The 16993-nt window shown below is 44.3% G+C and overlaps 1 protein-coding gene across 1 annotated transcript in view; it reads right to left on the reverse strand.

Annotated features, from left to right (window-relative positions):
• Positions 1-16993, reverse strand: part of SCAF8 (SR-related CTD associated factor 8) — a 214092-nt gene that overhangs the window by 22267 nt on the left and 174832 nt on the right. Inside the window, exon 22 of the transcript XR_013441049.1 lies at positions 10042-10130. The gene's annotated coding sequence lies outside the window, so the exon portion shown is untranslated. The remainder of the gene's footprint in view (positions 1-10041; positions 10131-16993) is intronic.

Genomic DNA, 16993 nt, shown 5'->3' on the forward strand with positions numbered 1-16993 from the left:
GAACATAAGCAATATTGTATCATTATTTATTGCTTTGGGAGGGGAAGGGTTATGTGATGCCAAAGCAAACTTATCATACACCTATCTGATATCAGCTCCCCACCCCAATTGCTGGATTGGGTTTGTTTAGTTCAACTCGATTGATTGTTTTTGCATTGATTTTAATGAGATAAGCTCAAAAATAATACTCTCTCTCTCTTTTTTTTTTTAGAGAGAGAGAGGGTATGTGCGTGCATGTGCACAAGCAGGGGGTAGGGGCAGAGGGAGAGAGAAAGAGAGAGAGAGAATTCCAAGCAGGCTCCACGCGTGGCACAGAGCCTAATGAGGGGCTCCATCTCACGACCCTGAGATCATGACCTGAGCCAAAATCAAGGATGGGACATTTAACTGACTGAGCCACCCAGGCGCCCCTCAAAAATAACACTCTTAAACTTTACTCTGAACGAAAATGACTGGGGGAGCCCTTGCTGGAAATGCATATGTCTGATCCCAACTCCTGAGATTCTAATTCTATGGACCTGTGTTGAGGCTGAAAAATGGGAATTTTTACAAACACATACAGTTGATTTGGATGTAGAAACTGTACGCTGGGACACTGTCCCGAAGTGGCTTAGCTCAGCCAGCAACTAAAGCAACACTCTCGGGAAACCCCACTGACTGATTTATGGAGCTGGTCCAGTGAAGCGTGACGTGTGCAGGGAACACGTGTGCATCACGCTCTGAGGGCTACTGCGGCACCATCACTATTACTTAGACGTACTCAGTGGTACGTGATCGTATGCTGCTAACAAGGGCTGTATTCAAACCCATTTATTTTTCTTAACTATTTGACACTTGGTGAAAGTCGAGTTCACCTCCCAAGACCAAGCTAGATGCTGTGCTCATAACATGATGGAGAGACCAAGAGACACCACCAAGACAGCAGAAGATCCTTGACGAAAACAGCCAAGCCGGTCTAGTTCTGCTCACAATTGCATCCCTAGCACCCCACATTTGCTGCACACATAGTAGGTGCATGAAAAAATATGTGTTTATAAATTAATCCAATACAAAGGAATATAAAACAGTATGAACACTTGGATAATGCCTCTGTGTATATAAATACCAAATACTTGTAATTATAAAATTGATTCATCCTTTCTTAGAAAAATAATTGATATGTTTGAGAAAGAATGAACTGTAAGTCTGGGAGGAAATGGAAGGCGAGAAATCCCAGTGCTGGAGGGGAAATGTGACCTTTCTTTCTGGGATCTGGCTATGTTTCTGATTCCCTAAACTTTCCATTACTCTAAGCCACAAGTTTCTGCAAGGCTCGGTGTATTTTAATTAAACCCCAGTGATGAACACAGACTTGCCAAACTTCATGCTGGTTTGTCCCACTGGGCTTCAAAGCAGGGTCTAGAGAAAACAGTGAGGAGGGGATCCCACTCACCCACTCAGTAGGAGTTTGCATGACCCTCCCACAAAACAGAATCACAGAATCATGGGGTTAAGAATTACCCTGAGCGTGTATGATGGTACTGAACAATGATCCTTCCCCTGCCTTCCAGGATCAGCATTCTGTTCTTTATTTGCCTGTTTCGTGTTCACAAACAAAAGGTCTGTCTGTGTGACTCAGGCTACGAAAATGCTTCGCTTGGCAGCCAACGTGGGTATTCCCCACTCGGGCCTCAGCACAAGTCCAGGAGAAATAAGAAGGCCAGCACAGCCACCCTCCCCCAGTGCCATCCGTAATGGTCCCAGTGGCCTGTGCCAACAGCCACAGTGGAAGGTGGAGGCTAGAAGGGAAAGTGTGTCCTGAGCTAAACTCTTCTCAGAGAGGCAGCATTTTAAAAGTCAGTGGGCTTGTCTACAAGACAGTATCTCTTTTTTTCTTTCCTTCCCTTCCTTTCCCCTTCCCCTTCCCCTTTCCCTTCTTTCTTTCTTTCTTTCTTTTTCTTTCTCTTTCTTTCTTTTTCTTTTTCTTTCTTTCCTTTTTCTCTTTTCCTTCCTTCCTCTCTTTCTCTTACTCTCTCCCTGTTTCTCTGTCTCCTCCCCCCTCCCACCTTCCCTTCCTTCCTTCCTTTCTTCCTTCTTTTCATTCTTTTTCCTTTCTTTTCTTTTTCCCTTGATCCCTCCTTCTGCCAGCCCTCCTTCTTTCTTTCCTTTCTTTCTCTTTGGGTCTCTCGTGAAAATAAAAGGATCAAAAATCTCAAAGAAATATTCAACCGGCAAAAAAAAAAAAAAAATATTCAACTGGCAGAGATTTCTGTGAACAATGTTGGCCTTTCCCCAAATCTGTCACTCTTAGCAACTCAGCCCTTTGCTGTCAATGTGAGACATACAGGTGGCTACTATGAAAAAGTACGGAGAAACAAAGAGAAAAGTCCATAACTAACCCTTACAGGAGAGCTGCGCGTACACTCTAATCTGCAAAACATCCCCCACTGGGAGCCTGCGTGGTCCATGCATGTCCCGCTCGTGACCCCCTAGTCCCGGGTAGCATCCTTGGCCGCTGCACAGCACCCAAAGGCGTTGGCAAGATAATCTTGGTTCACGACACTGAACCATATTACATCTGAAACATACTCCGCAAAATGATTTTTGGACTCTGAACACAATTAGGACAGTCACCAACTCTGCCGGCTTTACCAGGTAAATAAGGAAAAAATAGGTAGTTTAAATATTAAACACTCCAGACTTTGGGACAATCACCTCCTAAAACTAAGTTTCCGTTTGCACACATTCATTTGACAAAGAAGGGTAGGTTTCAGCGAACGGGTCTCCAGGGCCATGCATCCCAGGACTGACAGTCCCCGGGGACACACCGGAAACTGGATGGCTGCAGCGCAGCCTTAGGGCCATAAAGTTCAAGTCCCGGAGGTAAATTGATATCTTCATGTTAGTCCAGGTCAGCATTTGCTGATGAGTTTTAAAGGGGAATTCAAGAAGATCTGGAGACAGCTCCAGGCTCGCGTTTCAACGTTTCCAAGTCATTTTGCTCCTGAGTGGCCAGCACCTCAAATCATCCTCAGCGTCCCAGCGCTGCCATCTGCAAACAGGTGCGCTGCGTTGTGGCAAGTAAACGCCAAGTGCTCAGCCCAGAAAATTGTCATCTGAATGATTTACGTGCACGTCTTGAGCCCCATCAGGCACTAAAGAGATGGATGCTTCGCTACTAAATCTCACATTTGTCAACATTAATTTAAGGCACTCTGAGTTGGCAGTCAAGAGCATACTTTTCAAATAAGCAGCCAACTTTTCTTCCATTAAATCTTTAGGAGAATATATTACCAACTTCTGGGAAATACCATTTGCAAGAAGCTGAGTTGGAGTAGGTTGGGGAATTGGCCGTGGAAAGCTTCAGACCATGGGTCCACGTGTGATCAGCACTCAGATGGTGCTGTTGCCTACAAGGCTTCCACAGTTGTCTCTGCCCAACCACAACCCCTGGGACGGCTCAGGCTGCCCTGTGGATTGGGCCACTCTGGGAGGAGGACCGAGAAGCACTGCAGTGACAGAGGACAGGTTCAGAGTCTGTGCTCAGAGAAGGATATGAAACAAAGAAGAAATTCCTGGATCATGAGCTCTTGGAGCTCATAATCCAGCTGAAAAATAAGACGGTGCCCGTGAGGGGCGCCTGGGTGGCCCAGTCGGTTAAGCGGCTGCCTTCGGCTGGGGTCATGATCCCGGGATCCTGGGATCGAGCCCCGCCTCGGGCTCCCTGCTCAGTGGAGAGTCGGCTTCTCCCTCTCCCTCTGCCTGCCTCTCTGCCTACTTGTGCTCTCTATCTATCTCTCTGTCAAATAAATAAATAAAATCTTTAAAAAAAAAAAGATGGCGCCCATGAGAGTATGAGCAACACTGCTGAGCAGCAGGTGACCATGTACCAAAAGATGGGACAGAACTTTGAGGAGGGAGGGAGAGCATGTTGGAGGGACAGGCAAGGTGGTGCTGAGGCAAGCTGGAGGCCCAGGACCAGCAGAGGAGGAGGAAGGGGCCCAAGTGGGTCATCAGGAAGGACAAGGGATTGAAGAGAGGTCATGGTGGGACACAGAGTACCCTGAAGGCCAAGCTGGCAATGGACTGTCCTCTGGGCTCCCCAGAGCACCAAAGTTTTCTGAAGAAGGGAGAAAAAGAAACCAAAGTTTTATAAAGATCGATACAGAGGCTGTGCTGTATCGGAAGGCAAAGCAGAAGCCTGGCAGTGGACAGAGCCGTTAGGACATGGTCGTCATCCCCTAGATCCGTGGGTTCAAGTGACAGGTGCGTACTCCCACGTGTGCTCGAGGTGATCCACTAAGATAACGGGAAGAAAATATCGGAATTCTTACTTGCATTGACTTTTAAAATTCCCATATTTTTTAGTGTATATTTTACGTATCTTAAATAGTTTAATAGAAACTGCGTATGTTACCAAGTGACACGTGTCCCTGCCAAATTCATGTGCTGAAGCTCCAACCTCGAACGTGACCGTATTTGAAGATAGGAGGTAATAAAGGCTAAACAGGCTTGTAAGGGTGGAGCCTTATTTTGAGAGGACTGGTGTCCTAATAAAAAGAGGAAGAGACACTAGATCTCCTTCTCCTCTCTCCCTCTGCACCCCCAGACTCCCCTCCTGTGCACGCACAGAGAAGAGCCCATGTGAGGACACAGTGAGAAGGTAAGTGTCTATAAGCCAGGAGGAGGGCTGTCACCAGAAACCAACCCTGATGACACTTTGATCTTAGACTTCTGGCTTCTAGGATTGTGCAAAAAAAAAAAAAAAAAAAAAAAAAAGCCTGTTCTTTAAGCCACCCCGTCTGTGGCAGACAATCAGCAGATTAATACAATCGATAACACATAAACGATCTAAATCTGGAAGAGTGAATTATATCTCAATTAAAAAAAAAAAACTTAAAATTTGAGGTCCGTATATGAACATATTTTTGCTAATACGCATGATCAAAAGAGTCTGGGGGGAAATGTTCCAGGTGCTAGGGGCCCAAGTTGAGATGGCAGTGAGTGTTAAGAGCTATTTCAGAGGGAAGATAGAAACTCGTGAGCCACTGGATGTAGGAAATGAAAGAAAAAGAAGTATGAATATAAGCTCTCAGTTTTTCAGTCTAGAGCCATCTGCATCCCTGTCACAGAAGGGATGGCAAGACTGGATCCCACAGGAGCGTCAGAGAAGCTCAAGGACCACAGGGGCTGGTGGAATTCCTGGTGGAATGCCCTCAGAATGAGAAAGAGAAACCACCAGAAGGGTGAAAGGAAAATGGGAATTTCAGGGCCACAGAGTTCAAAGGAAGAGAGACTTTCGAGGAGGATAGTTTGGGCAACAGCATCAGGGAGGTCAAGTGGGATGACCTGAGAAATACCTTTTGGAACTGCAAGAGGTCACTGAAGACTTTTTGAAAGTGAATTCATTGCTGGGGAGAGAGTGGGCATTGGACGGTAGGGGGTTAAGAAGGGATAAGTGGAGAGGAAATTAAGGCAGCAGGTAGTGTTTGGATTTCAACCATGAAAATGTCAGTATCAGAGTCAGAACCGTGTGGGGTGGGAGGTTGTAATGTGTGAGCTTTCCCCTTTATCTTGGACCCCAGAGGAATTCCCCACGACTAGTGAAACAGTGATAATGGGCTGGGCAGGTGGGACGGGGGTCAGGGTGGCGAGGTGACGATAAAGTGTTCCATCCTGTTCCAGAACCTTCCAGACAGCTCTAGTTTTGTGTATGAGTTTGTGTGATAGAGTATAAGGCAGCTCCAATTCTGTAAAAGCCAGAAGGGATACACGATTCTCAAATCTACACACTGATTAGAAATCTGGAAATTTCTCCCAAACTTCACATCTTCCTTGAAAGTTTAATGTCAGAGGAAGGTCTGACATAAATGGTGGGACTAAATGGTGGGAAGAGGTTGGAGTTCATTTGGGCATCATATCAGGGTCTCATCCACCAGCACTTGGACACCCAGTATTTCAATAGATATCCATTTCAGTATTCTGGCTTTGCCTGGGCGGAAAAGTATTTACCACCTGTCTCACGAGTGTGCAAATGAATTCAAAGTCACACGTGAGAACTAAATGATATTTATAAAATTCTTTGAGATCCACAGATGAGAGGCACCATTTAAGAACAGAGTAAGTATTATCAGCTAATGACAGAGCACCCTGCATAAATCAGATTCTCCCAGAAAATAAACCATGTCCTGGGAATAAATTCAGTCATTCTGGAATCCACATTAAACATTTTAGATGAAAAGCAATAATAACGGATAATACTTCAGTAGCCAATCTTTCCGCCTCTAGAATTATCTCCCTCATTCACATCCTTGGACATTTGTGGACCTCATACAGAACATCGACATCTGTCTGGTAGAATCGTTGATTCCCAGGGCTGGAGGGGTCTCTTTGCTCATTTAATCCCCTCAGTGATCCCCATTTGCACGTTCTTCCGTCTAAAGATAGTTTAGAAGTCCTTTTAACCATGCTTTGTATCTTTGCAAGCCAAGGCTCATTTAAGGCTTCTGCTGCCCTAAATCTCTTGTCATGTTCATCCCTGCTTAGTCACTCTTCTCTTTCTGTGTTTTTGCACATCCTTCTAAAATCGAATCCCACGGGCGGGGCCCCAGACTTTTTGCAATAATGGTTTTTGTGCACAATGATTTGCCTGAATTTGACAAATAAAACCTGACATGACCATAGGGTCATGCGGCTCATATATATCCTCAGAGAGTGGTTCAACTGGTCACTCTGTGTTAGGTGATGAGGTCCTCTTTAGATCCCTGAACTCTGATGTTACAATATCAGTCCCTGGCTTAGCATTCCTGAACTACTAGTATCAGAGCACAACTGGTTAGAACAAACTAACGATGGGGCTCAGGGCTGGCTCCCGGTCCTGGGCTTAGCTCTCTCTTGCCCAGATGGTCCGATGAACTTGCCAGGGCCTTCCTTTGGTTATAAGAGGGAGGGGCAGAGTGTGGGTGGTTCAGAGTAATCACTGGAAAAACAGATCACAGTAGCATCTACATGAGGGATACCTCAGGCTGGAGCTGTACCAGGGAGAGAAGACAGTGACAGAAGGAAAGACAGGAGCCATGAGAATGAAGGTCTCATGAGAGAAATTCAGAGATTACTCACGTTGTGCCTCTAGATGGTCTCTTTCCATACTTGGACTCTCCATGCAGACGCCTGGTGCATGTTTGAAGAGAACCTTTTATAAACCCTGAAGTATTTGTGTGCTTGCTCGGGGGCGGATGGTCGCAGGCAAGTGTGCCCACGTGTGCTTGTATGTGTGTGTGCGTGCGTCCACGTTTATAAGGTAGGGCTGCCCATAGGGCAGGGTGGGGTGGCACTTGTCCGTTTACTCTCGACTGGCTCAGATGTTCAGGTGAGGGGAAAAGAGCAGGTGGGGCTGGAATGGGGAATGGACCCAATGCAAACACGGGGATCTACCCCTACGTGCGCGCTCTTGAAATCTCTTTCGGAGTTCAAAGAGGTAACAAAAGGTATGTGTGCCCAGGGTGAGTTTGACACATGTGAAAATATATCCCCAATTGTTTATCTTCTAGAATTTTACGCACAAATGAGGAGGCTGGTCCTAACAGCGTGGCAACAGAGAATGTCAAATGTTTAAGCTTCGGTCTCTCAGCAGGCATGGGAAAACGGTTTATCTTGGATCCAGGGGCAGCCATTAATGCAATGAGGAAGTAATAGAAGGAGGAGCCATCCAAAACAAAAGTTGCAAGGTCACAGAGAATTTTTCTTCTCATCCAAACACAAAAGAATCTCATGAATGTCAGACCATGAGCATAGGCTGGAAAATTCCACAGAAATGGAATTCTCTTGATGTGAGATCTTCGTACCAGAGCTTCAGTTCACAGAGGTTCTCATCTCAGATTTATGTGTGAGGGTCACACAGGAAGCAGCTGAGGGGTGCTCTTAAAATTAGAGCACTTCACAGAAAGAATGCAAAAATTGACTAGCAATCTCACCTTACCTGAAACCAGCCCCTTTGTATGCATCTGACAAAAAAAAGCTAATCTCCAAGAAGACCATATTGATTTTAGCCCAGTATTTGAATTTGATATTCATATAAAAATTCAATAGCAATACGTGTTAAAAGAACTCATTCAAAAATAGAAATTCAGGCAAAGTGTAGCCCCCACAAAATAGTGACAAGGAGGCACACCCTTCTCAATCTACCTCAAAAATCAACCTTATATTTTCTCTATAGGGGTGGGAGGTGCTTTGGTCTGAATGTTTGTGTCCCCCCACCCCCGCCAAATTCATATATTAAAATCCTAACCTCAAGGTATTAGGAGGGGAAGCCATTGGGAGGTGATTGGGTCATGAGGGTGGAGCCCTCCTGATTAGGATTAGTGCCCTTACAAAAGAGACCCGGGAGAGCTAGCTTGCCCCTTGTACCACGTGGGGAACACTGGGAAGGCAACACTGTGAGAAAACCAGCTCTCACCAAACACCAAATCTGGGGTGCCATGACCTGGGACTTCTCAGTCTCCAGAATTGTGAGAAATAAAAGTGTATTGTTCATAAGCCATTGAGTTTATGCATTTTTGTTATAGCAGCCCAAACAAACTAAGGCTTTAAAGGAACCTAAAATGGGCTTCAGAGACCTCTAAAAGGCCTATATGCTTAAAAGCATCTGGAATCAAAGCAGTGGTGATGCCTTCCTAGCCTGGCGATTCTACTATTTAATGAAGAGTAACTGAAGAAACCCCTAAGATTTCACTAAATATTATATTTCCATTCAGCTTCTTTCAGCCAAACATTCTAAAATTTCCAGAAAAGATCCATTACCTACAAATCACTGTTGCAATTTGCATGTACTAATCTTCAAAGGAAAACACACAGTTTCACTGAACTTAGTCTTTAGTGAGCACTAATAATAGGCAACACTTATACACCTCTTACCTCATACCCAGCACTGTCTCTAGTACTTCATATGTATTATTGCACTTGACACACACAAACCCTGAAATGCAGGAAATTTTATGACTCCTGTTTTATAGAAGAAGGAAGGAAGATGGGAGGTGGAGTCTAACACAGTCAGTAAGTGATAGAACTGGGATTAGAACCTGGGTAGTGAGGTTCCAGGGACTGGTCCCTTGACTGCCTCAAGATGAGGGAGTCCTTGACTAGAAGGGGCCCAGTCCAGCAGGAGGGAGAGAAAAGTAAAAGTGTAATATGGCCATGATGTGGTGATTGTAGGATGGAGGTGTGTGCAGGGGCCGTGGGCACATGGGGGAGGCTGCAGCCTGGTACAGTGGGTCCCAGAAAGGCTGCCCAGAGGTGTAGTCACATGAGGGCGTCTTGCAAGGTGGGTAGGGGAAGAAGGGGCTGGAGATCACGCCAGAAAAAGAAGAGCAAGAGCAAGGACACAGAGGGACCCAACACATGATGGGTCCAAGGGTGAGGAAGGGATGTGAGAGATGAGGCTGAGGAGGGGGTGGGGACTGGGTCACAGAGCCCTTGAAAGCCAGGTTGGGAAGCTGAGTTTAATCTTGAGGGAGGTGGGGACCATTCAGGGCCATTCTCAGGGGAGGAACATGGTGGGACAAGCATCTTGTTTTACGGGGAAGGTAGAGCGGGCCATGGAAACTGATCAGAAGGTCAACGCAATGGGTGAGATGAGCCCGGGAGAAATGGGCTAGGAGAAGACCACAGCCGACATCAGCTACTTTTACTCTCTACCCATGTGACAGCCCCTGAATTGTGTGGAAGCTGAATACATGTTCGTTTTGAAAACAACAAAGGTAAGGGAGTCTTTTTTGACATTTTGGGTGGGGGGAGCTTAGCTTTCAAGTTGAACCACTTATTATCTCGTTTTCTTCCCCATCAGAATCAACATGGGAGGCAAAGCCCAGAGAGAGCACACGAGAAGCTTCTGATAACCTCTCCACACCAAGCATTTTACTCTTCCTAGACATCTGAAAAAACTGTGAATTTAATGCCAAAGCAGGTCATATGTTCCCAATCACCCCGCTAACTTCAGGACAGCCTGAGCATTAGGAACCTGGGTGTGCAGATACCAGCTGGTGGCAGACGGAATTCACTACTGACCTTCTTAAATTTAATCCAGACAGCCGAAGAGGAAAGACTTCATATTCTGCTAGACTTAGATGCTCCGTGATCCTCCGAGCCATTCTGTCCTAGAAGAAAACAAGTTGGTTCGTTAAATCACCCGCATGTGAATTATCAATTCACACCACGTGAAAGGAAACACTCACATTTCATGGGCAAGATGAAGTACAATGCCAAAACAAATTACTGTGACGATTCATGCAAAAGCTTGATTTCTGAGGCTTAATTGATATAGCTCACAGATAACCTGACTCGTTGGCTCTCAGGCCAGTAAAACATCCGTTAGACCTTCTGTGTAACTACTGTTACATAGAAACAGCAAGAAACTGTTAGAGAAGAGGGTTTAGGTACCGTACTTAATTCAGACTCTGCAACTGCGAGAGGTTTTCATTGGAATGTTATCTCCCCAATGGTCAACGCATTCCAGTGCGTGTAAAATGAAGGACTTCAAAGTTCGTGTTTGGGATCACAGACTTTTGAGGACAGGTGAGATTCTCCTTTTCATAGACGAAGAAATGATACCTGCTGAGGCTGCCCCACCACCAGTTACTGCTGGAATCAGAGGTTCACCAACCAGTGTTCTTTCTGCTACGACAGACTTAATTTAGGTGCCGTGCCTCCGAAGGGAGAGCCCTCGTGAAGACTTTCGAGTCACAAAACCCTCCCTAGGGGTTAAGTTTAAGTTTACATGTGAAGTTTAAACTTACTTTATAGTCTTTTAAAATGTGGAAGTAATTTTCATTTTAGAAATTCTAATAAGCTCAAGTCTTCATTTTTCATGGAGAAATGAGTCCCAGGCCAGGGTAAGGACAAAAAGGACTCTCCCCCCGTGACCTTCCCATATTTTCAGCCTGTTCCTGAAGGGCAATTTGTCCCTGGCTCCATGGCAACTCAGAAAATCCTAAAGTACTTGAGCTGGCTGAGGCCTTAGGCTAATGGAGTTCAAACCCACATTACACTTAAACACACACACACACACACACACACACACACACACACACACACACACAAACTGCAGTGCAATCAGACGGTGAATTAAAGGGAGAGCTAGTCTAGAAAACCCTAAAGAAACATATGTTAATTGAGCATCTGTTGGTGCTAGGCCCTGTGTTCTCTCCCCTAAATACATGATCTCACTCAGTTCCTAAAATTGCCAAGCAAGGTAGAGATGAGCATAAAGATTCAGGCTGAGGGCGCCTGGGTGGCTCAGTCGTTGAGTGTCTGCCTTCAGCTCAGGTCATGATCCCAGGGTCCTGAGATCGGGCTCCGCATCGGGCTCCCTGCTCGCCGGGAAGCCTGCTTCTCCCTCTCCCGCTCCCCCTTCTTGTGTTCCCTCTCTTGCTATCTCTCTCTCTGTTGAAAAATAAATAAAAAAAAAAATCTTAAAAAAAAAAAAAGATTCAGGCTGAGTTCTTCCCTTCAACAAATATTTATCGGAGCATCTGCTACATGCCAGGCACTAAAGTATACAAAGTATACAAAAGAGAAATAGACATACTTTGTTTTCTGCCTGCAGTGAGGTCGGGGGTGGGGGGGGCGGGGGGGGGCGGGGACAGGGAGTCAGGTACATTCACTAGCACTGTTGTTCACACAGCAGCTTGTGACTTGTTAGATGATCATGAAATTAATTTAGTGGGTCTTGATCGGCATTAAAAATAAATGAATGAACAAATAAATAAAGTAGACCAGAACAGCACAGAATAAGAAATATCAGCATGCAGGAGGTAAAGGTAAGGAAACTCACATGGATTAATGTCTGTATGTCTGTATCAGTCGTGTATATGTCTGTGTGTACTGGTTTGCAATGTAAAATATATTTCCTTTTGTGGGTCATGGTGAAAAGAAGCTGAAAGCTCTCCAGTTAAAGAACAAAGTGACAAGTGCTGTATTAGAAGTTCACACAAAATGGTAGAGCGAAGAGGAGTCAGCAAGTGTCTGCCTGTGGATCCATTAGCACCTGGCCCCAGAGGGAGCTGGGAACAATCTTGGTTTCTCACCAAAGAGAAATTCTCTTAAGGATGGGATGGCCAAACCTAATAATGCTCAGCGTTAGGACAAGCTCAACAAGGACTGGTATGAAGTTTCAGGGACTAGAGGTAGGGGTCCCTTCTCCTGCAACATTGGAAAGAAGGCGGGCACCTCTGAAGCCAAGAGAAGGCACAATGTTAGCTCTGTGTTTGCACAGTGAAGCCAGGCTCAAGAAGAGGGAATTAAACCTCAAGAAGATGGAACCCATATCTAGCCCTGATTGCTAGATGTGTGGGAGCTGCTGGAAGGTCCACCAGCACCAGCTAGGTCGGGAATGAATTCCCATCCTCCCACTGTCGAGAGAGGGCAGGGAAGAGCCTCTGGAGTCTGGAAGGCCGGGAGATGGGAAGTCAGAGGTGGGGCCCTTTAGGTGATCCGAATCTCAAGAGCAGCACCCCCTCTGGGATGGCAGGTTACTGCAATCTCCCTTATCAGGATAGAATCATTATTAAATTTTCTCTTCTTTTAATAAAGCTACCTTCAGATATTCTAGATACCATGTTGATTGAGGATTGGTGGCAGTCCACTAGACCGCCATGCAGATACCTCCTCCAGTTTCCGAGGGAGAATTCGGGGCAAGAGAAATAAAGACCTTCCTATAGAATAAGATGAGTGGGGCGCCTGGGTGGCTCAGTCGTTAGGTGTCTGCTTTCGGTTCAGGTCATGGTCCCAGGGTGCTGGGATCGAGCCCCGCATCGGGCTCCCTGCTCAGCAGGAAGCTTGCTTCTCCCTCTCCCACTCCCCCTGCTTCTGTTCCCTCTTCACTATGTCTCTCTATGTCAAATAAATAAATGAAATCTTAAAAAAAAAAAAAAAAGATGAGTCACTCAGGTTGTAAGGCTCTCTGACATGGGAGTTAAGTGACTGCAACAAGAAGTAGCTTAGGGGGGAGTCAAGTTCATTATGTTATTTTGGTGACTTGGTTATTACATATTTATCATTTAACAAGCAATGACATGAAATGAGGTCAAGATTAATTATCATATGTGTTATTTAATCCACATTTCCCTTGTACAGACTTATGATAATAAAGTGTTTTTTTTTTTTTTTTAAGTAATCTCTCCACCCAGTGTAGGGCTCGAACTTACAACCCCAAGATCAAAGAGTCACATGCTCTACCTACTGAGCCAGCCAGGCGCCCCTAGACTTATGACAAGAACTAGGTACTACACAAAATAAACAGCCCCCAAAATATATAGAAAAATAACAACTCGATGTTTATGTTTTATGTTTTCTCACCTATCATGTGTGACAGAACCATACAAAAAACAAAGTCTTTCATAAGTTCCCCTTCACTATAGGTGATGGCTAAAGAAAGAATACCAGCATATGTTGAAAGCAGAGAAATAATTAGGGTCTGAGTGTTTATTCTATTAAGAACAAATTAAATAGTTGATGTTAAAGTGCTTCATGAGCTACATGGTATTCTGTAAGTATTGATCATTTTTTAGTTATTATCAATGCCAATAAATTATTACTAAGTAAAAAGTGAAAAGCATTAGTGCTCACAAGTAAATAAAATTGTATTTGATGCTTCTCGAGTATGTTGTTTTTCACACATCTTTAGTTTTAAACCAAGGACTCGGGTGTCACTAACATTTTCAAGGGTTAACAATAATCAGGCGGAAAGTTTAATAAATAATTGTTCTTCGTAAGAGAAGTACAGATTGACTTTGATTAGTAAAAATGATCTTCACTGTACAGAGAGAGAAGCAGAGTGATTTGTCCAGCATCACATGGTGGCAGAACCAGAATAGAGAGTCAGACCCCCATGACACCAGAGTCCTTGCATTTAACTTTTTTTTTTTTCTAAAGATTTTATTTATTTATTTGACAGAGAGAGAGACACAGCGAGAGAGGGAACACAGTAGGGGGAGTGGGAGAGGAAGAAGCAGGCTTCCCGCCGAGCAGGGAGCCGCGTTTTAACTTCTAACCTTGCTCATGATCTTGGTTGTTGGTTTGCTTTTTCATACAGAGCCATGAGCTGTTTTCTATTCTTTGTCCAGAATAGAGATGATCATAGGTAATATAATGATTATATATCATAATCACACACATCACAAAATCAATAGTATCATAGAATGGAAAGCTCTCCCTGAACATCAGCAAGACAACTTCATCTTTTCTATTGCTAAGTCTAGATTCAAAAGTTTTTTGGCTCCTTAGCTTTCTTAAATAATTTTTTTTTTTTTTTTTTTTTGGTTTGGCTATGTTTTGATTAAAATTAGGTGTTACCACCTTGTGTTTAGGGAAAAAGAAATGTCTCGAAATGATATTTCACACAAGAAAAGTAAGTAAAGTGGGTGTGTTGCTGGTAGAATTTAAATACGTGAAGTTCTACTTAAAGGTTGTTCAACAGATAAGTTGTATGGGGATGGAGGAAATATCTACAGTTTCAAAAAGCAGTGAAAGATACATTCAATAGTTTTAAATGGGCAGGATTATACTTTCTAATCTAGAGAGGCACATTTGGGTGGTAAAACTATTAAAAGTTAAACCCAAGGAAGTGATTACCACAGAAGTTCAGCCCAAGAGTTACTTGTGGGGGGTCTGTGATTGGGGTGGGACACACGGAAGGGGCTTGCAGGGTAGTAGTGAGGTTCTGTTCCTTGACCTCGGTGGTGTCCCCTTACGGTAATTCACAAACCCATGCACTTGATTTGTGGGGCTTTCTGTATCTACAGTTTTTTGTTTTTTTCCTTTTAGACTAAAGGGATTTACATAAATAAATCATTTGTTTAAAATTGGGAACTAAGAATACATTGATCAATTACTTGTTGTTTTCAGGGCTGGTAGGACAAAGAGAAAATGAAACCGCATGTTCCCTTTTAGGTTTTAATCAAGTTCAGAGCAGCTCAGAATTTCCTCTCCCGGTAGGCATGGTCAAGATAAACCCAGGCAAATTCTACTAAACAACAAACCAGGGCCAGCAGTCCCATTTACAGCAGAATACCTGGGTCTGGGCTCCCAGCCAGCATGGCAAAGGCCTCTGCTGGACCTCCTGGCCTGGCTCCACGGACGAGAAAAGAAAGCACATTGCAGAGGACACAAGCCGTGGTTATGCGATTCTCGTTCTCCAGAGTCTAACTTCACTCCTGTTTCTGTAGCTGAAGAAAATGCTTCGCCCTCTTGTGTTTATTTGCACAGAGGGCTGTTTAACACAGGGGCACAAAGGGTGGGGGAGAACCACAACCATGTGGACCAGAATGATTTCCAATCACAATAAACACGCCCAAAGAGGGAGGAAGATGGCAAGTGATATATTTCCTTTCCAACATTCTTTAAAATAAATGTAGGGCCCTGGAGGAGGCAGCCTGACATGTTCCCACTAGATGACTAAGTGTGGAGAAGCACAATGCTTTGTACCCTACCTGCACTATGCCCAGGCCCCATTCCAGATACCAGTTTGGCAACTGGCTCCCAAGGGCGTGAGTATCGGGACCCCACCTACAATGCCAAGTCGCCTGGGCTGCTCCTGTCTCCTCCATTGGCCCTTGGCAGTTTGACATCGGGGAAGATGCTCCTCTCTGATACATTCTGCAAAGCTTCCTGCATCTTCTAAGGCAGTTGCAGACCACTGAGCAATGCTGTGATGGTTTAGACACCCAGCCACGACAGGCCACAGCTGGGAGCGAGCCAAACCTACACTCTGGTCCGTGGTCACATTTTGAAACTATTTCCCCTGAAGCATGTGAACAAAATCCACACAAATTTTAAGTAACATATAATTGTTGTGAAAGAATATAAGGGATTGTCTTTTCTTCATCTGCTTCTATGAATTTCTCCCTTCAAATGGCTAGGTCCACGTGTCATTCTGCATTACTCACTTCGAACAACACGCAGAAACGCTGAGCACCATGGCACAGGACACATTACTCACTATGAAGCCTTAAAACATAAACACCAACAAGAAGCTGAATTCTCCCATTGCTGTCGGAACGGAGTATAAGAGCATAATTTCTCAAGTCCCATGAAAGGAGAAAAACTTCTCTCATTTTCAACATGAAAAGACACCCTCCCCCACCCCACCCACCACACATCTAACACTAATGACCTGGCCATAGAAGGGCTCCCATTTGATGATTAAACTTTGCAAGTCTACCGAATTCCCATCTTAGGCAGCTTATTTACTTGTTGTTCAAAGCAACAGTCTATGAATATGTTGTGCTGAAGCATTAGAGAATATACGATAGTTTTACAGGGTGACCTGTTGCTATTATTAATGTTGTCCCCAGAGTTGTGCAGTGCACAACATGTGAGACTACATACAGCAGCCCTGATTATTCTTATAGCATCAGAATATACTCTTTACTGGGGCGCCTGGGTGGCTCAGTCGTTAAGCGTCTGCCTTTGGCTCAGGTCATGATCCCAGGGTCCTGGGATCGAGCCCCGCATTGGGCTCCTTCCTCAGTGGGGAGCCTGCTTCTCCCTCTCCCACTCCCCCTGCTTGTGTTCCCTCTCTCGCTGTCTCTCTATCTGTCAGATAAATAAATAAAATCTTAAAAAAAAAAACTTAAAAAAAAAAAGAATATACTCTTTACTTGTATATTTGCATATTACATATACTATAAAAGTAATATTTGTATTATATACACTATATAAATCTGTTCCTTCTATCACATACCCATGTAAACCCTATTAGTTTGTCAATCCTTATTCCCTAAGTTTCATTATTCTAAACCAACATTAATAAGCTAATCATGTTTAGTGCCTAAGTGTGAGGTTCTTTTTCTTTTTAATCTTCGAGTTATAAATCTACTTGAAAGTCAGACTTAGTTTCACCTGAGTCAACTGTGATCATTGATTTTCCCTCCTGCCCATTCCATTGGTCACCCAAATTGGAGCTGGATTCTAATTCTACCTTATAAATCTCTCTCAAGTCTCTACCCTCTCAAGCCTTCTC

The sequence above is a fragment of the Halichoerus grypus genome, chromosome 9 (assembly GCF_964656455.1).
Source record: "Halichoerus grypus chromosome 9, mHalGry1.hap1.1, whole genome shotgun sequence".
In the NCBI taxonomy this organism is placed as follows: Eukaryota; Metazoa; Chordata; class Mammalia; order Carnivora; family Phocidae; genus Halichoerus; species Halichoerus grypus.